We start from the raw sequence: 25,355 nt of genomic DNA on the forward strand, positions 1-25,355 counted from the left end.
TGCTCAAAGAACTCACCCTCGAAACAAAAGAAAGTGGAAGTGAGATAGATCTCAACCAGATGCGCGGTATCGGGATCTGTTAGGCGATAGATCACTTCCAAGGCCTCCTTTATAGGGATGCAAGTATAAAGGGAGACCACATCAAAGATTACGAGAATGTCCTCAGGGTTAAGCTTAATATCCTTAAGCTCCTTAATGAAGGATGCAGAGTCTTTCACAAAGGACTCAGTGCGGCCAACTAGGGGCTTAAGTTTAAGGGCAAGGAACTTAGCAAGAAGGTAGGTCAGACCACCAATGGTGTTGACGATAGGCCTCAGAGGGGCCCCTTCTTTGTGAATCTTTGGTAACCCATAGATCCTAGGAGCAATGGGACTGCTCTCAATGAGTTTGTGGCACAAGGAACTCACCAAGCTACTAGACTTGATGGCGAGAGCCACTGTCCTAGAAATCTTCTTCAGAGGGTTCTTGGGCAGTTTTTTATAACTGCCACTATTGTGAAGATGATCTAACATCTTCTTACGGTAATCATCCTTGTTAAGGATGACCGTAGCCCCTCCTTTGTCAGCCTTCAGAACGACAATATCCTTGTTCTGATTTAAGGATTTTAGGGCAGAGAATTCCTCATTGCTGAGGTTCTTCCAAGGGGGCTTAGCCTTTCTAAGGACGATAGCACAATCCTGCCTAATAGTGTCCTTGATATTATCCGGAAGATCTCTAATCCCGTATTCCACGTCACAAATAATGTCATCCACCGGGATTTTTCTAGGGGCAAGGGCAAAGTTTAAACCCTTGCTCAAAAGACTAAAAACAGAAGGGGAGAAAGAAAAGCTAGATAGGTTAACAACTCTATTATTCCGGGAAGAAGGGGGAAGAATAATTGGGTCCACATTCAAAACCTCATTGACATGGTTACCTCATTGACGGGTCCTTCTCCTTCTTTTTATTTTAGATCGCTCTTTCTATTATTATTATTAATTTTTATTTTTTTAATTTTTTTTGTTCAGATATGTTTATTTATTTATTATTTATTTTTTTTTTTTATTTATTTATTATTTATTTATTTTTTTCAATTTTTAATTTTAATTTTTAATTTTTAATTTTATTTAATTTTAATTTTAATTTTAATTTTATTTTTATTTTCTGTCTTTGACCTTTAACAGCTACGTTCTTAATTATATTTATTTATTTATGTGTTTTTATTTATTTATTTAATTTTAATTTATAATTAATTTCTCGTTCTAATATACAGTTATTCTAACTAACTATTATCTTAAAATTACCTTATATATATTTATATAAAAAAAGTAAGGTCTTCCATACAACTATATCCCATTTAAATTACAATTTTTATTACTAAATGATACCTTTTTAACTAACTATTAACTTAAACACCAATTAAAATTATTTTATTTATATATTTATATATATTTTAAGGTATGGTCACCGATTGTAACTAACTTCCTTTTAATTATCAAAATTACTTTTTGACTTTGGTCCCTAAGTCAAAATTAGCCGTTGGACAAGATAGCCGTTGGAGGCTCTGCTCAGACTATTTAACATGCAAAGCTGGATCTGTTTCTTCAACTTGTCCTGATGATGAACCACACTGGTTGGTTCAAAACGCGTCGACAAAGGTCTTTCTATATGTGATTTACGCCGAAGTTCTTCTTATAACTATTATGGATCACAGAAGCCTCAATTCAACACATTTCATATTTCTGACGTATTTCCTGGAAAAAGAAGAGGTATTGCAGAGTAGGACACATGGCTTGATTGAATCCTTTTGAAAGCTTATCATCTGGAGATTTTTGAAATTCTCAATATCCCACAAGGGGTTATGAACCCCCATGTGGAGCCACTGTTAGCACCTAGTTTTGCACGCAGTCTTGTTGTTAACGTCAACATCAGCAATGCACTTTTCATTAGTATTAGCTTCTAGGGCCTTATTAATCATTTTCAGTTATATGCATGATTGCATGCATCCATCATCGGATCAGTTCTAGGTATAGGTACACACTTGTTTGACATGGAGAGAAAACATAGATTTCAGTTGCATGCATGCATGCAGTGTTTCCTGCATGTGCTCTTCAGGACACCTACACTATGAGTTTGGGAGTGTGTCTATTTTTAACGATATATGTTTATATGCATTACTATTTCAGTAAGTTTCATCGTTGTTCATAATTGGATTTCCGAGGACTTCCTATTTTAGTAAAGCCTATTTTTAGATTTTGCTATTGATAACAAGTTTCTATTTTTAGCTGAGACCATGCATGCTTACTTCTTAGTGGAAAAACTTCAGGCTTTGATACTTCCTGTCTTTTTAGGAGGTCACTCCTATTTTTAGCAAGTGCCATTCTAGGGAAATTTAGTTACCATGTGTGGCAGGTGTTTCCTACTTTTTGGAAGACATCACTATTTTGGGTAGGGGGTGATATGGACATCATCCATATATGTTTATGTCATCATAATTTAATGAATTTGGTATACATGATGTGACCTGATGGTGTATTTGTATTTCCTGTAATTAATTTAAATTTAGCATTGAGCTTTCTTGTATACTTAACATGTGGAACTGGATTTATTCTCACCACAACATGTGCAATTATATGTTGATTTGAGTGATGGTGTAATGAGAATATTCCTTCCAAAGGATTAGCTTCAAGAAGAGGGAGTTCTCGCCACATTTAATGCTAATTTTGTGATAGTTGAGGATTGAGTAGTGGATGGAGGGTGCTCCACTTATGGAAACTTTTGGCATTAATATTTTTCTTTATCCACATTAAAGGGGGTGCTCAAATAAAGGATATTTTGGAAAACAAAAATTCATTTTTATACAAACAAGAGAGCAACTCACCTTGTGTTATTTTTGGCATGCAAACATAGCATGAGATTGCTAGAAGATGGGTGCTCCATTTCATTTATTTTAGGTTGAATTTATCCTCCTTAATTCTTCATATTTAATTTTTAATATCTTTAAACAAGGCCCACTGCTTGTGGGCATATTTGGAAAATTCTACATTTGATATCTTAAGAGACAACACATCACTGGAGGGGTCTTTTGGACTTTAACAGTAGGTAAGGAGGGTGCAGCAACAATTTTTTCAGTCAGACTATTCTTAATAAATAGATCCAACATTCTCCAAAAAATCATCAAAAACGGTTAAGAAATTCACATGTCTTCCCTGCTGATTTGATTAAGGTCCACCAGTTTCAAGTCAATAGCTAAATACTCGATAATGAAATAAAAATTTTAATAACAAAATGTTCCTTAATTTGTTACCCAAGATCCTTCTTCCTCCAACTGAATCCCAAGTTCATTAATTGTCTTCAATCAACTACTGAATTTCCTTCATTGTAACCATTGGGAAATAAATATTATATGTGCCACTGATTTTCTCTAACTTTAGACAAACATCCCTTTTTGACAATCTTCATTTAACTTCAGCCATCAAAAATAAAACCAATAATCCTTAAGAGAATGCCGATGCCTATATTCCTTCTACTTGTAGCATATTGCTTTTGCTCATCAAGATATCCTTGTATTTTCCAACATGTTGATGCATCATGAACTTCCATTTATTATTTTTGGCATGCATTTCTAGATCTGATAAGATTATTATAATTTATCCATTCAGATCTTTCAATAACAAGCTTCTATTTAGAATTATATTATGAATTTCAAAATCGTTCGTATGATTTACATCGTATTTTTTCACCATGATGCATGGTTGCCTCTACTTGGATCAATGGACTGAGTTGTTGAATCGCCAAGATATTTGTTATATTGAATATCCAAGTAAGGAGTGTATGATAAAAGGAGAAATTACAAAGACAGAACCATTAAAATTATAATTTGATATGTTATTGCATTTCATATTTCTGAAGTATTTCCTAGAGAAAGAAGAGGTACTGCAGAGTAGGACACATGGCTTGATTGAATCCTTTTGAAAGCTTATCATTTGGAGATTTATGCAATTCTCAATATCCCACAGGGGGTTATGAAGCCCCATGTGGAGCCACTATTAGCACCCAGTTTTGCATGCAGTCTTGCTGGCAACATCAACAATCTACTTTTCATTAGTATTATCTTCCAGCGCCTTATTAATCATTTTTAGTTACATGCATGATTACATGCATCCATCATTGGATCAGTTCTAGGTACATGTACATAGTTGTTTGACATGGAGAGCAGACATAGATTTCAGTTGCATGCATGCATGCAATGTTTCCTACATGTGCTCTTCAGGACACCTACACTATGAGTTTGGGAGTGTGTCTATTTTTAACGATATATGTTTATATGCATTGCTATTTCAGTAAGTGTCATTGTTGTTCATAATTGGATTTCTGAGGAATTCCTATTTTAGTAAAGCCTATTTTTAGATTTTTCTATTGATAACAAATTTATATTCTTAGTTGGGACCATTCATGCTTACTTCTTAGTGGAAAAACTTTAGGTTTTGATACTTCCTATCTTTTTAGGAGGTCACTGCTATTTTTAGCAGGTGCCATTCTGGGGAAATTCAATTACCATGTGTGGCAAATGTTTCCTACTTTTTGGAAGACATCACCTTTTTTGGTAGGGGGGTGATATGGACATCATCCATATCCATTTATGTCATCATAATTTAATGAATTTGGTATACATGATGTGATTTGATGGTGTATTTGTATTTACTGTAATTAATTTTAATTGAACATTGAGTTTGCTTGTATACTTGACATGTGGAACTAGATTCGTTCTCACTACCACATGTGCAATTATATGTTGATTTGGGTGATGGTGTAATGAGAATATTCCTTGCAAAGGATTAGCTTCAAGAAGAGGGAGTTGTCGCCACATTTAATGCTAATTTTGTGATAGTTGAGGATTGAGTATTAGATGGAGGGTGCTCCACTTATGGGAAATTTTGGCATTAATATTTTTCTTTATCCACAGTAAAGGGGGTGCTCAAATAAAGGGTATTTTGAAAAACAAAAATTCATTTTTATACATACAAGAGAGCAACTCACCTTGTGTTATTTTTGGCATGCAAACATAGCATGATATTGCTGGAAGATGGGTGCTCCATTTCATTTATTTTATGTTGAATTTATCCTCCTTAATTCTTCATACTTAATTTTTAATATCTTTAAACAAGGCACACTACTTGTGGGCATATTTGGAAAAATCTGCATTTGATATCTTGAGAGACGACGCATCATTGGAGGGATATTTTGGACTTTAACAACAGGTAAGGAGGGTGCAGCAATAGTTTTTTTCAGTCAGATTTTTCTTAATAAATAGATCCAACGTTCTCCAAAAAATCATCAAAAAAGGTTAAGAAATTCACATCAGTGCACACATGATTGTATTCACATCAGTGCACATGTGATTGTGAACAAGATCCAATACTCCCAGTTCTCTCCTTGCTACCCCTTCGGACACTAGTCTCTGTGTTTCTTACTTGCATGACAACCTTCACAAACCACACAAAATTACTTTATTTATGGCAACCCTCTAACCATTTGTTTCTAATACAAAAGGTAGAGATACTGAAGCTTAAGGTGGCCATAACTTTAATGTTATAACATATCAAAGTCATTTTGTTCAACAACCTCAATGCCTCTTGAATGACTAGAATTGCAACCAAATTATAAACCATCCATTGCTACTCTTGCCATAACTTCATTGTTATTCTTGTCTGAGGTTTCACATTCCTTGTCATCAAAAGTTACCTAAACAAATATTGTTTATCAATACTCTGAACATAAATTAATTTTTTTTTAACACCTGGGGCATTCCAAACATTTTTTATACTCCTGATATGGTGATCTAACATTCTCAACACAATGCTACCTTTGCCCTTTACTTGGTAAGTAGCTTCAATGACAATTGACAATGTATTTAAATCATCATCCATGTCCACCAACTCTTTACACCTAGTGATATGTTAGGTTTAACCCGTGCTGGGCACATGCACAAAACATAGCTTTCCATGAGACAACATGTTCAAACAGATTATGAGCACGTTATAAGAGTTTTAGAAACATTGTTATAGTTTTGAGAAGGTTTAGACACATACCTTACATACATAGCATGGAACTTACATAAAGCATTTTTAATTTATGCCAAAACATGTTAAAAATGTATGTCCTAAAAGGTCAGCCCGCTTTTAATAGTGATGTGAATGACAGTCTCAGCAACTCATGTAGTAAGTTGCTTATTAAGTTCTCTGCCTCATCCATGTTCCCAACATGCACAAGAAGATCAATCAGGTAAGTATATTGCTATTTATTTGGTTTAACCTGTGCTAGGAACATGCAAAAATCATAGCTTTCCATCAGTCAACATGTTCAGGGAGATTCTGAGCATGTTATAAGAGTTTTAGAAACATCGTTACAGTTTTTAGAAGGTTTAGACATATACCACTTACATACATAGCATGGAATTTACATAAAGCATTTTTAATTTATGCCAAAACATGTTAAAAAATTTTGTGCTACAAGGTTAGCTCATCTTTAATATTGTGTGAGTGATAATGTCACTCTCATATCTTGTGCCCTTATTTTTGTTTCACCATCAAAAGTTAGCCTTGTTAGATTACATTCTGCATTCACATCACATATTTCTTTATTAGAATTTTGTGCTGTGGTGAATTTGATGAATTAGAGGTATTACTATCACGGAAAAACGATTGCCCTTTGTTAATATTATGGAGCCAGCCTTGAATACGAATGCCATTCCTCTTTTGCTGAATGGTTCTACTGAGATTCAACCACTACTCCATATAATCGATATTGGTTTTGTTACCTCATTAAAAACTACATCCTCCCACTTCCACATTAATCTATCTGATGGAACAAATCAACACAAGACTTTGCTACCATCTGCATATAACCCACAAGTTGCATCTAAAGACATCCAAATTGGCTCAATAATTCTGCTTAAAAAATCAGCTTGTATGGTGCTTCAAAACTCCTCATAAGGCCCAACATTTGAATTTACCCTCTTTTATTTTTTTTCTTCTATACTCTTCCTGCATTACAAAAATAAAAATAAAAAATGGAATCTTCATTAATTCATTTCTCATTTGTTTACATAAGGTCCATCCGAGTGGTTGAGCTTGAAGTTATGATGTGTAAAGCAACATTGACCAAGGAATCATCAACACTACTACGTGCAAAGGAATGTACATCCATGTATATCTATTCATTAGCACAGGAGAACTTGCCGTCTATAGTTACTCCACTAATTACGGCGACAACTACAACTATTCCATTCAAGGCGCTCAATCTCTACCGAAATTATTGGTCTATCCAAGGTAGAGAATCTACAAAAACAACATTGAATACTTACAACAATGTGCGTCGCTCAGGAAAAGTTTTTGGATTTGACCTTATCAATTATGATAAGGAAGAGATCCACCTTTCTGCATTTGTTGAATTGGCCGAATCTCTTTATAGTCTAGTTCAAGTTGGTCAACTATACATTGTTTCAAATGGCACAGTTAAAGAAGCAAACCCAAACTACAACCACCTCAAGAACAAATGGGAAATTTACTTGTTTGTTGCTTCCACTGTCAATACATGTTCCATAGATGATCCAACGTTTTCCTTATCAAAGATTTCGCTTCAAAACTATTGCTGAAATAAAAAATGCAAGTCCAAATACGAATGTGGATGTCATTGGTGTCGTTACCTCCACCTCACTTGCATCAACAATTCGACGAAAATATGTAACTGAAATATTAAGGAAAACACTCATATTAAAAGACAAGTCAGGTTTTAGCATTGATGTAACATTATGGGGAGATCATTATGACTTTATAGAACAAAACCTTGCTGAATTCTACTCTTTTGACAACCCACCAATCTTTGCAATCAAAGGAGGTCATGTATCTGAATTTAATGGAACCAAAATAGGGACGATATCAACGAGCACTCTCATCATAACTCCACAATTTGAAGAAACTCATCAACTACATGCATGGTTCCATGAAACAGGTTATAGCTCTTCTTCTCCATCTTTGAGTAGAAGCTATGGTGTTGCTTCGAAACGTGCCCTAGCACAAAAGATGATTCATGAAATTTTTTGCATGAAGGCCTCCGAGAAAGCAATATGGGTTTCAGTTCGTGCAACGATAACTGCTCTTCACATGGACCACTTCTACTTTCTAGCATGTCCATTAGATTTCAATGGAAAACAATGCATGAAAAAGGTTATGGAACATTCTAACAATCTTTATCATTGTACAAAATGTAACGACGACTTCCCAGAATGTGACTACCATTACAAACTTAAAATTGAGTTGCATGACCACACCAGGCACCTACAGAATGTCACAACTTTCAATGACGTAGGAAATGAGCTCATGGACATCATGACAAAAGACCTGTTCCTTCTTTCTATCAAACCAACTGATCTGCAAGATATTTGTGGCTGAATTTCAGGACACCACTTCCTGCTAACACTTTCCATTAAAACAGATTACTTCAATGGTGTTGAGCGCTTGCAACCAATACTGATAAATTCAGAAGAAATTAAATATGCCTCTGAATGCAAAGAAGCCCTCAATGAAACTTAAGGAATGTCCACTTCAAAACGACCTATTGTTAGCCATTGTTAGGACCCTACATTGTCCCTTTTTGACCATATATTTTGCTATTATGTCACCCTTTTCCAATCCATATTTAAAGTCCATGTTATTACTTTAATCTATTTTTCCGAAGGTATACAATATTTCTTCTCATTACTATATGTTTAATTTATTTTACATATAATTACATTACCTTCATAGTTAATCGTTGATCGGATAGTTGCTGAAACAGTTTATCATTGCAGTCTACGTTGTTGAAACAACCTGAAGACTATAGGTTTTTCATTATAGTTTATGTTGCTGAAACAAACCGTGATTTGCATTTTAGATTTGGCAGCAACAAAAGGAGATCATCGAAAGAGTTGTTACACTGGCCATAAAAACTACATTCCAAAGTCGGCATTGCCACAACCATTGTAACAACATTTTGTTAATGGAAGAACTAATTACCCTATTTTGGCATATCGGGTTAAAGATAGGATTTATAATGTAATCAATTGTAATAGATGTCTCCTCTTTAAAAAGAGGAGACATCTACATTAGAGGGACTACGAACAGACTGTGGGAAGGTCTAGCTGAAGTAAAAGGACTGGAATCTTTTGTAATATGATACATTGACAGATGAATAAAATATTGTTCTGAACATTCCTTTCTAGTTCCTTTTTTTGGGGAATCTTGTGAGAAGGACAGGGCCCACCTTCATCACAAGATTCACCCATTACATTCCTGTAGTGTGTTAAGTGTACTTTCTATTCATACCTTGTTAAGTTCTGTTTACTGAATATTGCTTATGCATTATTGCTGAAACTCTGTTTTTCAATTGATTGTTGCATTACTTTCCTGAATTCATTCACAGTTAATCAGTGAGTGCTTTAATTGGTAATTGAGTTTAAAGAGTGAGTTTGTAAGCATAGTAATCAAAAACAGGTGCTGAAGATTCCTGCTTGGGGAATAGGGTCCTGTTCTCTGTTATAGCATAACTAGTCTTTTCCTCTGCAGATTGATTTCTTTTCCTAGAATGTTCTTTTTAATGTAATCAAGGATTCTTTGATAACTATCTGCAATAGAGAAATTGTTCTTGCTGTAACTCAGAAGTAGAGCTTCAGTTTGTTTAAGGCAAGGTGTGATTAGTATATGAATTACTACAACTTTTTATTGCTTTTGAGATTGAGCATATACAGTGTGTAGTTGCCTTTGAAATAAATAGACTTCCCTAGGTTGACAATTCATGTAGCACTTAGTTTTTTGAATTAATAAGCAATTAAAGTGACCAACATTTTGGCGTCGTTGCCAGGGAAGGCAATCATAGATTTCAAAAGCATTAATTTTTTTCTTTTATATGTGCAGAATGCATGAGAGGACGCAAGAAAACTAACCCTACAGGTAGCAAGGGCAAAGGAAGAGGAGGAAGAAAGACCTTTATTAATGAGATTATATCAAAAGCTGAAACTTCTCAGAGGCTAAGCTCTCAAAATTCAAAGACTTAGCATTCTCTTCAAACAAACTACGAAATGGAGGAAGTTGTGGGCCCTGAAAAGGTTGAGGAAACAGTAGAAGATATTGAGGAACCAGTTGAAAACATTGAAGACCGGGCAAGTGCAACAGGAGAACAACCAATGGAATGGAACAGTGAAGGACTCTTTGGTGGAGGACAAGTAGGAGGAGAAGGAAGAGATGAGAATTCTCTCTCCACCTTCGGATTTCCTATTGGTGATCTCCCTAGAGGGGCAACTCCCATGAAGAATATCCCACTTTCAGCCTTACCTAACTTCCATGGTTTATCTTCTGAAGATCCTGATGAGTTTCTTTTTGAGTTTGATATATTGTGCAGAAGCTATGATTATGTTACTAATGCTGAGAAATTGAAGCTATTTCTAGCAACACTAAAAGGAAATGCACTAACATGGTTTATGAGTCTGGGAGGCCATGTAATCACAACATGGGAACAAATGAAGCAGAAGTTTTTGACCAAATATCAAGACTACTGCCCGACGAGAGAAAAAAGGGAGGAACTATTTAAGATGGTACAAAAGGAGGACAAAAATATGGAGGACTTTGTGGAAAGACTATAATACAATCTGCAGAGATCCAATCATATGGATGTAAGTAAAGATATTCTTAAAACAATATTATTGAAAGGGGTAAGGGATGATTGTCTAGACATGCTAAATATGCTTGGTAAAGGGGACATATCTAAAGAATCATATGATGAAATTGTTAACCTCTGCAAAAGATGTTCAAGAGGAGCTGCAAGGAATAGACCAAATAGCAGGGATAATACATATTCAAGAGTCCAAAAATCAGCCAATGGAGTAGCAATAAGAGCTGAAATAGGTAATTTACTTGAGGAATTCAAAACTGAAATGTTAAATTCTTTTGCTTCACAGATTGACACCTTGAAGGTTAGGAAGAAACAAGCAGAAGCAGAAGCTGCTTTGGTTACCTTCTGTCCCAAATGCAGAGATAAACATCCACTAAGGGAATGCCCATTGGACAAAGTACCAATTTGCACCCTTTGTGAGAAGGATCATGAAACACAACAATGCCCTTCTTTACCAGGAATAAAAGCAGCATTGCAACCAACCGAAGAGGAAGCTGAAGTAGTCTATTTGCTGACACAGAGAAGGCAATGGGAACCATGACGACAAGGTATGAACTCTAATATGCCATTTACATCTTCTAATCGTTGGAATAATTATCCTTCTTTTAATCAAGCAAACTACCTGCCCTTTAACTAGATGCAATACCCACCCTTCAATCAAATGAATTACCCACCCATGCAGCAAACAAACCCTCCCTTTGTAGACCCTGCAATGTGGACTCCTTGGCCTCCACAACAACAATCTTATTTTAATCAATGGAATCCAAATTGGAGAGCTTAACAAATCTCGTTTCCAAATCAATTTCCTCAGTTTTAGCAACCACTCCCTCTACCATCAGGTGCTCCACCAAATAATCAAATTATGAGACCCCAGCTGCCTGTACAACCAAACCCTAACCCCATAATAAAGTTGTGCAAGTCATTGATATTCAGAACCAGCCTATATCTCCTGTTTTCCTTGCGCAGTGTAATGATATTCATTTACGATCTGGGAAAATAGTCGAACCTATTATTGATGATATTACCTCTTCTGATTCTGATAAAGAAGAGACAGAGAGAAATAATTTACCTAATAAGGGTGTTGAAACAACAGAGCCATCGTTCCCTAAGCATTTAACTTTGACTAAGACACCTGAGCCGTCTGCTTTTAATCTTTTAGGGGAATTACAGAATCTTTATGTTAAAATTCCACTCTTACAAGCACTCAGAGATGTACCAATTTATGCCAGAACTATGAGAGATATTTGTATTAAGAAACCTGGTAGGAAAGCTAAAGATCCCCTTACAATTCATGTTATCTGTGATCTATCTGCTTTAATGACTGGTAAAGCTCCTCCTATTAAATATGGTGATCCTGGCCATCCTACGGTTACAGTTCAAATTGGAAAAACTATTATTTCACGATTTTTGGTAGATTTAGGTGCTGCTATAAATATTATGACTCTTGAAACTTCACAACTGTTACAGCTGAAGAATGTGATCAGAGAGACACCAACCATCCTAGAGTTAGCTGACCATTCTACAATCAAACCGGAAGGAGTCATTGAAGACCTAATCATTTCAGTTGAATCCTGGAATTACCCAGCTGAATTTGTGGTATTGCAGACTAAAACAAAGTTTGGGGGACATCCTCTAATTTTGGGAAGGCCCTAGCTGGCCACAACCGATGCCTTTATCAGATGCAGATTAGGTTCAATGACAATTTCTAATGGATGTGAAACCAAGCAGCTTACTATTTATCCTCATGCCACACCTATGATTAATAATGATAATTATGTATGGTTGGATTATGATGATAATGCTACTCAACCTATTTTGACTATCGGATAAGCTTTAACCCTTAAAGATACCACGTAGGATGAAGTAATTATTAATTTTATTTCTGAACCCTCCTCGGTCACTTATGAAACATATAATCCGTTGATTGCAATTTTGGAATCTGAAACCCAGGAACAGCTTAAATCCGAAGATCTACCTCAAACATCAACTACCATCTCCTCTAAAAGCATAACAGTAGAAATCGAACCTCGCAAGAAATTGAACATAAACCCCAATTTAACAGATGCTGAATCACAACAACTAATGAAGTTACTTCGTGAAAATAAGGAAGAATTCACATGGGACTATATAGATATGAAGGGAATATCTCCTGAATTATGTACTCATCGCATCTATATCAAGGAAGGATGCCGACCAATCTGTCAACCCCAACAACAAATGAATCCTAATTTGAGGGAAATTGTTAAAGAAGAACTTCAAAAATTGCTTAATGCAGGGTTTATATACCCCATATCTGACAGTGAATGGGTTTCTCCATTGGTGATAGTACCTAAGAAAAATGGGAAATGGAGAGCGTGTGTAGATTATAGAGCCTTAAACAAATCCACTCAAAAAGATCACTTTCCCTTGCCATTCATTGATCAAGTGTTAGATAGTTTGTCAGGGAAGAAATTCTTTTCCTTTTTAGATGGTTTTAGTGGATATAACCAAATCAAAATTGCACCCCAAGACCAAGACAAGACCACTTTTACTAGTCCCTAGGGAACTTTTGCCTATAGAGTTCTCCCATTTAGACTATGTAATGCTCCAACAACTTTTCAAAGAGCAGTGATAGGAATCTTTTCTGATATGATTAATGACTCTATGGAGATATTTATGGATGATTTTACCCCTTACGGTGTGACTTTTGAATATGCATTACAAAACCTTGAGAAAGTACTTAAACGTTGTGTACAAGCTCACCTTTCCCTAAGTACTGAAAAATGTCATATGATGATGAATGAAGGAATTGTACTTGGACACTTTATTTCATTTCAAGGAATTCAGGTAGATCCATCCAAAATACAGGTAATTCAGACCCTTCCTATCCCTAGAACACAAACTGATGTGAGAAGTTTTTTAGGACATGCTGGATACTACAGAAGATTTATCAATTTTTTTTCTAAAATAGCTTCTCCTTTGTTTGTGTTACTTATGAAAAATGTTGAATTCAAGTGGACTGATCTTTGCCAGAAAGCATTTGATGAACTCAAGCATCAGTTATCTACAGCTCCTATTTTAAGGGGACCTGATTGGGCACTTCCCTTTCATATATCCTCTAATGCTTCGGATACTGCAATTGGAGCTGTCTTGGGACAAGAGGAAAACCACCTCCCTTATGCTATCTATTTCATTAGTAAGAATATGACTCCTACTGAGCTTAATTACACAGTTACTGAAAAGGAATTTTTAGCAGTCATTTATGCTATTAATAAATTTCGACATTACATTATTGGTTACTCTACTTTTGTTCATACTGACCACTCGGCAATTAAGTATTTAATGAACAAATCTGTCACAAATGCTCGAGTCACCAGGTGGTTACTATTATTACAAGAGTTTGATATTACAATTGTAGATCGACCAGGTAAAGAAAATGTAGTTGCTGATTTCCTTTCTTGGTTAAAAGCTTATGATAATACTCTAGTATATGATTCCTTTCCTGATGAATATTTATTTGTAGCATCTACTCACTCACCTTGGTATGCAGACATTGCCAATTATCTGGTTGCAGGGAAGTTACCATCACACCTATCACATCGAGAGAAAAGAAAGATCATTCAACAAAGTGCTCGGTATAGCTGGATAAGTGGGTGTCTTTTCCATACAGGACTTGATCATGAAATCCGAAGATGCATTAGAGAAGATGAGGTTTATGATATACTGAAGGCTTGTCATGATGGCCCTTGTGGAGGGCATTTTGCTAATAAAAGAACGACACACAAAATTCTCAGAATGGGTTATTATTGGCCCTCACTCTTCAAGGATGCAAAGAAATATGTTCAGGCCTGCGATAGCTGTCAGAGAATGGGTCAACCTAATCATAGAGATGAAATGCCATTGAATCCCTAGGTAATACTTGAACCCTTTGAAAGATGGGCTCTATACTTTGTAGGGCCCATTAATCCTCCATCCAATCAAATAGTTTACATATTAGTTTGTACAGATTATATGACTAAATGGGTGGAAGCCAAGGCACTCATTAGAGCTAATGAAGAATTTGTTTTAGCCTTTCTATTTGAAGAAATCTTTGTTATATTTGGAGTGCCTAGAGAGCTAGTTACAGATGGAGGACCTCCTTTCAATTCTCATGGTTTTAAAGCCGCCCTTAAAAAATATCATATTCATCATAGAATGACTACACCTTACCACCTCCAAGCCAATGGGCAGGTGGAGAGTACAAACAAAGTTATAGAAGCCATTCTAACAAAAAAAGTGAAGGAAAATAGGAAGGATTGGTCTCAAAGGTTCCCTGAAGCATTATGGGCTTACAGAACTACCTGGAGAAATACTATAGGATTTTTTCCCTATGAATTGGTTTATGGTAAAAGTGTTGTTTTTCCTGTGGAATTTGAGATTAAAACCTTAAGAACTGCTTTAACTGTTAACTTTGATTTGACTGACCAGGTTGCAGCAGCTTCAGGAATTGGATGAAAAGAGATTAGATGTCATCCATCAAACAACTATCATCCAACAACAAAGAACTAGGTGGCATGATAAAACCATCAAGCATAAGCAGTTCCAAAAAGGTAATTAGGCTTTATTGTATGATTCTCGGTTTAAAAATTTTCAAGGGAAATTATGAACAAGATGGCTGGGACCTTACGAAATAGTTACTATTTTTCCCAATGGAACAGTAAGGCTCCTAACAATTGATGATTCTAGAACATCATTATTAGTAAATGGGTATCGGCTCCGTCTGTACCAGCATCCCATTTCCAAAGATGATTTTAAGGCCACCTGCATGGTAGATTCACATTATATCTTTTTGGGGGAGCCTACTGCCCCTCATTGCTTCTAATTTCTGCATTGTACCTTTTAGCATTAGATTAGATTTCTTAACTAATAATCCTGTCAAGGGTTGGCATGTTACAATTGATTATTTTGCAAATTCCAGATGTAGGAAAGGCTGATTGGAAAGGACAATTCTACTACAGGCAGATCTAAGCTTCATTTTGTGAAGCACTGTCATCTCATTTCAATCCATAGTTCATTCCCCTATTTTCCACAACATTTCCCCTTTTTCTCTTCCCCATGTTTCCCATTATTTTCTTCAGCAACATTTTCCCTATTTCTCCCACTTACAGTAACATTTTTCCTTGTCTTCCCCGTTGCTGAAACACCATCCTCCACCCATTTTCCTGTTGCTGAAACACCATTCTTTACCCATTTTCCTGTTGCTGAAACACCAACCTTTACCCATTCTCCCGTTGCTGAAACACCATTTCTTTTCAAAGAATTACCACACACTACTTTCCATTGTGAGAATCACCTCTTCCATTATTTTTATAACTCTGTCCTTTCACTGCCTTCTCCTATGATTATACAGGCCTTTCATATAATCACCCTCATGTTTTAAAACCCTCTTCCATAACTATTGATGATCTATTATCAACGCGCACTATATTTTCCGAATATGTATCAAAGGTAAACATGAGGTATGTAATTATTATGTGTAAATACTATTAAACTATAGTTAAATGAGAAGATTATGTCATTATTACCATGATCCTCGTACATTTAAAGTCATTATTTCAGCCGTAGTTGGGGGGAATACCAAGATTATATGCCATCATTTCACAGCAAGCCAATTACCGTCGTTTTTTTTTACCCACAATCACGTCTTATCACCTCGCCTCTGCGCTGTTACTCTATGTTCTCACTTTCAAAATTTACTCTGTCCGAAGGGCGGTAACTCGGTTTTGGACTGTGCATTTTACTGAAGCTAGTTAACTATGGGAGGACTTGATATCCGACATGAGCCCGGCTCGATAGCTCTACTAGAATTACACACAGAGGTATATCAGATTTTTCAGTGGGCAGGCTGGGTAGACTATTTTCAGAGGCTTCAGGGATTTGATCCACAACAAGTCCTTGAATTTGCACGTAATTTACGGGATGGCTACTCTATTGTCCAAGGAGTTCGAATTCTGGTATCAGAGTATGATATAGCACAGGTTTCAGGTCTACCGGTCACTAGCACTCGATGGTTTACTCATAAACATATCATTCTGAATGCACAACAGGACTTTCTTCTGATAGGAGAGCAGGTCGAGCCCAAAGGCCGGGGTGTCCGACTCCACTCATTACCGCCTCCATGGCTGACGGTTGCTGAATTCTTCAAGCATTATCTCACCTTTGAAGGTCACTACCAGGTAGTCTATCAACATGATTTTGTCTTGTTAAATCATTTGAGACATGGTCGACTGTTGAATATGTCGTATTATTTACTTGGGTGTCTAAAGAATATGTCACATTACTGTAGACAGGAAAAATTCCCACTCCTTTCCCTCACCCATCATCGTCTTGTCCAGCTACTAATTCAGAGGGGTTTGGCTCGACAGAACCCTCCCCCTCTCAATAACCCACCCCTATACCCTCAAGAAGCTACTGAAATTCCTCAAGAAGTAGCTGAAATTCCCCAAGAAGCAGCTGAAATTCCTCAAGAAGCAGCTGAAATTCCCCAAGAAGCAGTTGAAACTTCCCAAGAAGCCGCTGAAATTCCTGAAATTCCTCAACAAGCTCCTGAAATCCCTCAGCAAGCTGAAAATCATTCCGAGCAACAACCAGGGAGCATTCCTGATCCCCCAAAAATTCCACCAGTAGAATTAGCCAACCCAATTGACCCTTCCACCACATCAACTCCATCCCATAATTTAGCAGAATCATCTAATCCTACCGTCCACATTCCTAGTGATGATTCTGAACATAACCTTCCCATCGCTATGCTAAAAAGAAAAAGGCAAAATAAGGTTGTTTTCCTACCAAAAATATGAATGAGGGCCTCAACTAAAGAAGCTACCATCCTTGATAACCCTCCCCCTCTAAAAAAACCCACTCATAAAAGGAAAGTTACTTCTCTTATTGCCTTTTTACCCCAAAGATGAATGAGGGCATCAACTGAAGCGGCAACTGTTGCTACCATCCTAAATTCCTCACCTATTGGTCTAAAACCACATAACCCACCACAGTCCCAAGTCCCTGAATCTTTACCTGTCTCACCCTCGGGCACTGAAACACAAGAACCAGATGCCCAGGATTTTGTGACACCATTTGTTTTAGAACAAGTAGCTGCCACACAAGAACCATCTACTCATTCAGCAGCTGCCACACAAGAACCAACCACTAATCGACACAATTTAGATACCCAAGATTTTTCAGAGCAAGTAGCTGCCACACAAGAACCAGCCGTTGATCCACAAAATTTAGATGCCCAAGATGTTGTACAACAAGTAGCTGCCACACAAGAACTAGCTATTGATTCAGTAGCTGCCACACAAGAACCAGCTACTGATGCAACAGCTACCACACAAGAACCACCTGCTGATATACAGAATACAGATGACCAAGATGTTGCACAACAAGTAGCTCTCACACAAGAACTAGCTACCGATTCAGCAGCTGCCACAGAAGAACCACCTGCTGATATACAGAACACGGACGACCAAGATGTTGCACAACACGTAGCTGTTACACAAGAACCAACTACTGATTCAGCAGCTACCACACAAGAACCACCTATTGATATGCAAAACCTGGATGCTCAGGATGCTGCAAACTATGTAGCTGGTACAGAACAACAAGCTACTCATCCAGTACCTGCCACACAAGAACCAGCTACTGGGACTGTGACTGCTACACAAATCCTAGTCACCCTGGCTTCCCTTTTACAGGAAAACGAGTTTCTAAAATCAGAACTTGAAGCTTATAAGGAGGAATTAATAACGGCAAGGGAAGCCTATGACATAGAGCTTAATTTGTACACTTTAGCTCATGCAACATCCACAACTGAGAAAAGTACAGAGAAAGATCAGTATAACGAATATATGTGCAGCCAATGCAGTAACATTTATCATCAAGCCAGTTATAAAAAAGTTGAAATTCCACTGCCAGGAGCCTCCCCTACATCCACTTCTGCTGCAATTAAAGAGGAACGCCCTGTTGTCACACAAGAACCAGCAGGGCGTTCAATTTTTTTTGAAAAAGAGGTTGAACCACAAATACCTGGGCCTACTGTGACTGTTAAAACTGAAAATCCGGTACCTCGATCTACAAAAACCATGTTTACTCAGACAGAACCTCGGCCTACAAAGACTGTTTTTACTCAGACTAGCAGCACTAAAGCACAAATGGATAAATGGAAGAAAGGATATGTTATGTCGCAAGATAGGATCTTGCAGGAGCATAAATCACTATGGCAAAATCATATATATTCAAACTGGGAAGCTTTGGAGCAAGTACTCCAACATTCTCGTGCTCAGAAGAAGGAGAATAAACAGCTAAAAACTAGACTGCTCCTCATGTTTGATTTGGTTCAAAGATTATTAGCTACTAGGAAACCATCTTCCAATTACTCTCTTTTTCTTGCAGAACGCTTAGCGTTCTTTCAAATAAAGGCAATTAGAGATGGGAGACCTCATGAGGTATCTGGACCTGAACAATTTGTGAAAACTTTCACAGAAGCATCTACCAGTGAACAAAATTTACTCTGTGAATTGTATCTCCATAATGAAGCCATCCCTGAGGATAGGAAGCTCAATCTGAACCCTTTGGTTGGTGATGTTCAGATCAGGGCCTTTGTCTCTTTCCTTGCTAATCAGCTCACATGGCAGAATTCCTTTCTTTCAGCAAGGCATAATGAAGACAATCGTCTTCTGTGGATTCGATCCGAGCCACAAAATTCTGCCATTTTTGTTGTTGAATATCGTCAGTTTTTGAAGGAACCAGGAATGGGTGAACACATCAGACAACTACAAGCAGCAGTGTTAGAAGACTTCCAACATTTTGTTAAAGCTAAGGGAGCTCTTGCCTTAAAAGCAAACAACTTATTCTGGCAACAGTCTTCTAAGGAAAGGTAGGAGTATCATCCCTTCAGTCCTCCTAATGTTGAAGCAGCAATTTCAAGGGTACCTGACTATGTTAAATGTGTTCAACAGTGTGCTGAAAAATGGGTAAGATATCATTTTCATTTCCCTCTTCTATGGATTCCAGCACAAGAGTATAGGGCTCATTACAGGTTGTCCTAAAAGGAAGAAGAAACAACATGGTAGAGGCTACAAAATGTTCACAGCTTCAGAGATATGGCTAACAGTACCTTCTATAGTTACTGCCTAAGTAGTTTTCACTCCAAGGCCCAGTACCCGGACTCAGATTCAGAGTAAAGTTGCATGAGGACATGCAACCCTTTCAGTTGGGGGGGATGTTAGGACCCTACATTGTCCCTTTTTGATCATATATTTTGCTATTATGTCACCCTTTTCCAATCCATATTTAAAGTCCATGTTATTACTTTAATCCATTTTTCCAAAGGTATACACTATTTCTTCTCATTACTATATGTTTAATTTACTTTACATATAATTACATTACCTTGATAGTTAATCATTGATCGGATAGTTGCTAAAACAGTTTATCATTGTAGTCTACGTTGCTGAAACAGCCTAAAGACTACAAGTTTATCATTACAGTTTATGTTGCTGAAACAGTTAGAACAGTGCGCAAATCCCGTTGCTGAAATAGCCTGTGATTTGCATTTTAGATTTGGCAACAACAAAATGAGATCATCGAAGGAGCTGTTACACTAGCCATAACAACTACATTCCAAAGTCGGCTTTGCCATAACCATTGTAACAACATTTTGTTAATGGAAGAACTAATTACCCTATTTTGGAATATTAGTTTAAAGATAGGATTTATAATGTAATCAATTGTAATAGATGTCTCCTCTTTAAAAAGAGGAGACATCTACATTACAGGGACTACAAACAGACCGCGGGAAGGTCTAGTTGAAGTAAAAGGACTGGAATCTTTTGTAATATGATACATTGACAGATGAATAAAATATTGTTCTGAACATTCCTTTCTATTTCATTTTTCTGGGGAATCTTGTGAGAAGGACAGGGCCCACCTTCATCACAAGATTCACCGATTACATTCCTATAGTGTGTTAAGTGTACTTTCTATTCATACCTTGTTAAGTTCTACTTACTGAATATTTCTTATGCGTTATTGCTGAAACTCTGTTTTTCAATTGATTGTTGCATTACTTTCCTGAATTCATTCATAGTTAATCAGTGAGTGCTTTAATTGGTAATTGAGTTTACAGAGTGTGTTTGTAAGCATAGTAATTAGAAACAGGTTTTGAAGATTCCTGCTTGGGGAATAGGGTCTTGTTCTCTGTTATAGCATAACTACCCTTTTCCTCTGCAGATTGATTTCTTTTCCTAGATTGTTCTTTTTAATGTAATCAAGGATTCTTTGATAACCGTCTGCAATAAAGAAATTGTTCTTGTTGTAACTCAGAAGTAGAGCTTCAGTTTGTTTAAGGCAAGGTGTGATTAGTATATGAATTACTACAACTTTTTATTGCTTTTAAGATTGAGCATATACAGTGTGTAGTTGCCTTTGAAATAAACAAACTTCCCTGGGTTGACAATTCATGTAGCACTTAGTTGTTTGAATTAATAAGCAATTAAAGTGACCAACAACCACCTTTGAAATTTTTTCATGTTTTCTTCAAACACTACTGTTTGTAGATAAATTGACATTTCTGCATAGCTCATTGTTCCATATTGTTGTAAATTACGCCCATGTTGTTGTGCAGCACACTTTTGGTGCAAATACTCCTTTTCAGTTATTCCAAAATATGTATGTTTGTCCCTTTGCATTTTGCATAATATAGATATCAACATTTGTAAAGACTTACTACATGAGTTTTCCGTTCATTGTTTACATGGCTATACAATGATATCTTGCTTGATAATCTATTCATGCTATCGTTCAATCTTGTTGAAAAAAAATGAAGAAGAAGAAAGCAAAAAAATGGTTATCTTGCTCTTCTCCTCTCAATAATAGATGCCATAATAACATATATTTTGTAATACTCCTAATTACTACTTTCAGCATATGTATGTTTACCCTTTGAAAATTTACGTAACCTATATATGAAGCTTTTCAACAATGTCAAATAATTCTTGGTCCCTCATTTAGTGTCTATGAATTGCATGTTTTTCATTTTACCTATTCTACGTATACTTCACTGATGTTTAAATAAAAAAAATGTATTTCTAAAACTTGTAATACATTCTCTATACATGCAAAACTCGTTTATGAAAACTAACAATAATTATTTGTACTTGTTTAGATATGCCAAAAAACACTCAAAATGCAGATAAAAACGAACAACGTCGTCTTCTTTATGCACAACAAAAGGATACAATAAATGCATGTTGGCGACTTCTTTATAAAAACCGCAACAACCCTACTACTTTCTCTACATCCCTTCCCACCTCAAATCCTCTCCAAACTATACAAACCAACCCACTTCACCATCATCTAATCCAATATAACCCTCCCCTTAATGAAGAACATCGTTGCTTTTGACAAAGGATAGATGAACTTTCTACTGTGCATGTTTGCACAATATAAAAAGAATCATACCTAGGAATGAAAACAAGACTTTTACACAATATCCTTTCTTGTTTTCGTTGTGCATCATCTAATTCTACCACTCATTTTTCTCAACTGAACAACATGAACCCTAGCGAGCAACCATATGTCCTTCAACATTTAACACAAGTTGAAGAAATGCTCATTGCACGTGTAAACCCCATTCTACAAGTCACTCATGCCTGTGGTGGTTAATACAAATATAGTGGCCATACAATTAGCTTCCCTCAAGACATCACTACTATTGCCAAATACTTACCCCGAATGATTTCTGACTTAGACATCCTCATTGTGAAAAGGCACAATCCATGTGAAAAGGCTTATGAATTATTCGTTTGCAAATCACGTTCCCTTGCAGCCCTTGAATACAAAATAAAAATTGACCCTTACTACAGTGATGTTCAATTCAGCTCATCTGCAATTTCTGCTCTACCAGATCACCCTACAGATATTTCTTCTCTTCTCCATAATGTAACCACCTCCTCTTTTGAACCCCATCAAACCAATGTTGATTCTACTTATGATACTGATGTCATGCTACCTCCATTAGAAATCTAACCCTCTTCTTTCGTTCCAATACTCCCAAATTCATGTACTGAACTTGAGCACATTTGTAATTATTTTCACTTGACCCATTCAAATTCAACAAGCTCAGTTGATTGGCCTCCAATATCTTTAACAACTATGAATGAATACAACACCGTAGGTCTCTTTGCCATGGCATTCCCCACACTCTTTCCTACAGGCATTTCCATGATCATGCAACCAAGAATTACAAAAATTGAGATGCATGAATACGCCTTGCACTTGATACACTACCATGATAACCGCTTTGGCCAACACCCAAGATTTCGCTACTATCTTTAGAACATTCTAATGCGCCACCATAGCCAAGCAAATGCTAGTGTTTTTGTGAAGAAGTACATTGAGAACAACTTGCCAACAACAGTTTCGGACCTACGACAGTGTCTTCGTGACTCTCTAGATTCAAAATTACCCAAGCAAATAATGCGGTTCAGTTTAGGCCTATGAGGAACATGGTCTTTCTGGAACAAATGACAATCTGAGCTGATTGACATGATCACACAAATAGGAAGTTCGACATTATTTTTCACTCTCAATGCAGCCGATACTAAATGGAATGATTTGCACATGATCATGCCTACCAATGTTCCTTCTAGTTCAGACAACCACTTCCAATGGAGAATTCAAAACAAAATTTAAAACCCACATCTAACATCCCAATATATGCATTGCATATTTACAGTTTTCCTCGAAGAAATCCGGAAAAAAGGCCTCCACGCAATAGACTACTGGTGCAAGTATTTTTTAATATCCATTTCCCTCTACATTAATTTTCTATGTTGCATATATGTTTTAAACAAATTTTACCTTCATATTATATTTAGATATGAATAGAAACATAGAGGATCCACACACATTCACGGCTTCCTCTAGTTGTAAAATGCACCAAATATGGACGCAATTGACTGGAACAATGCATTAGAAGTTGCTGATGCACAGAAGTATTTTGACCACTATGTAACTTCCTGGAATCCACGCCAGCTAGAACACCGAAGTCTTCCGCTTCACCAATCATCAATTCATAACCCATGTCTTCTTGACACAACATCAATATTCAAGTCCACCCAGTTTGAAGACTATGCAGAGCTCGTCAACTGCATTCAATGTCATACAAAGTGTCATGAATCTTCTTGTCTTCACAAGAAAGACAATGTACTTAGCTGTCGGTATGGAGTATCGTCGGAGTTAAACTCTATATCTTCACTTTTCTTTGATGATAAAGGTCATAACACCTACGTCCCTGCTCACAATTATGAAAGATTGAATATTCACAATGCCGATCTACTTTCTATCTGGAGAGAAAATGTTGATTGTCAACCAGTTCTATCTCGCTATGCTGTGTTAAACTATATTTCAAAGTATGCAACAAAAGCAGAAATAAGATCTGAGAGCTCTCGTCAAATGTTATCAGAGTTTCACAAAGTGCCATTCCTAAAGCACCTACTGTTGCTGTTATTCGGAAACTCTTACGGAAACCATTGCAGATAAAGACATTGGAGCACAAGAAATATTCCATATGTTACAAAAGCTACTTGTCTCTCTCTACAGTCGTACATTTGTTTCTTTGAATGTTAACATGACTGTTTTCAAACGTGTTTCTCAAGATACTGAGAATCCTCATTGGACACCAAACTTTATCCTTGCATACATGAACATGCCTATTTCATTGGAATCACTGACCCTCCTTGAAGTTGCATGCTCTTGGTCATATTCTGTCCATCGGAAAAAAACCAATGGAAACACATATTCCCTCCAATGATTGTACATGTCTTGCCACACTACAATGTCATTCCTTCCTCTGATGATCCTTCTTATGCCACTTTTTGCTGGAGTGAATTACTATTTTATTTCCCTTTCCGCACACTCCCTAATGATATTGGTTCAACTGATGCAGAAATAATTGCACACTGGGAACAAAAAAAGGGTACATATACACCATGGCATGTCCACTGAGAAATTGAAAACCCACAAACCCCACATACTGAAGATCAATCTACCTTTGAGACCCCTCTTGATTCCATGCAGATGAATGAATGGCAAATCCTCTCTCAGCTCCACCCAGGTTACAATATTGAAGTTGATGACCTTGACATGATTGGTTACCGCAACTTCGATGCCAACCATAATTGGTCACATACTACTATCCATCTCCACTTGTAAAAACCTGCCATAAATTTCGTTGAATTCAACCGCTCAGCTATTCAAAACCAACATCATTATTTTTCCAACCTTCCCCAATATCACACATTATCTCCTACCCAAATCATAGCTTTTACCACTATTTTTTCACACTTCAAAACCCCTTCGCTGAAACCCCCACGTAGAATCATCATACAAGGAACATCTGGGACAGGAAAATCCCATTTGATTAAATGTTTGCACCATGTATTTGTAGAAAACTCACCAACAAACAAAAACCCTTTGTTGTTACTTGCACCAACTAGCATTGCAGCTTTCAACATAAATGCCCTCACAATTCACTCTGCCCTTCGTATCCCTATCCAAACAATGCATCCTGTTGAAGGCCAACCACTCCTACAACTGCAAGAGCAACTCTGTCATTTATAATACATTCTCATTGATGAAATGAGCTTCATCGG

At 36.8% G+C, this 25,355-nt stretch overlaps 1 pseudogene; it reads right to left on the reverse strand.

Annotated features, from left to right (window-relative positions):
• The window catches only part of LOC149244322 (uncharacterized), an 81,626-nt pseudogene extending 65,701 nt beyond the window's left edge, over positions 1-15,925 (reverse strand).
• Between the last annotated feature and the right edge of the window lie 9,430 nt (positions 15,926-25,355).

Source organism: Pinus tabuliformis, chromosome 8 (assembly GCF_031772625.1).
Source record: "Pinus tabuliformis cultivar Carrire ecotype Pingquan chromosome 8, CPIR1, whole genome shotgun sequence".
Taxonomy (NCBI): Eukaryota; Viridiplantae; Streptophyta; class Pinopsida; order Pinales; family Pinaceae; genus Pinus; species Pinus tabuliformis.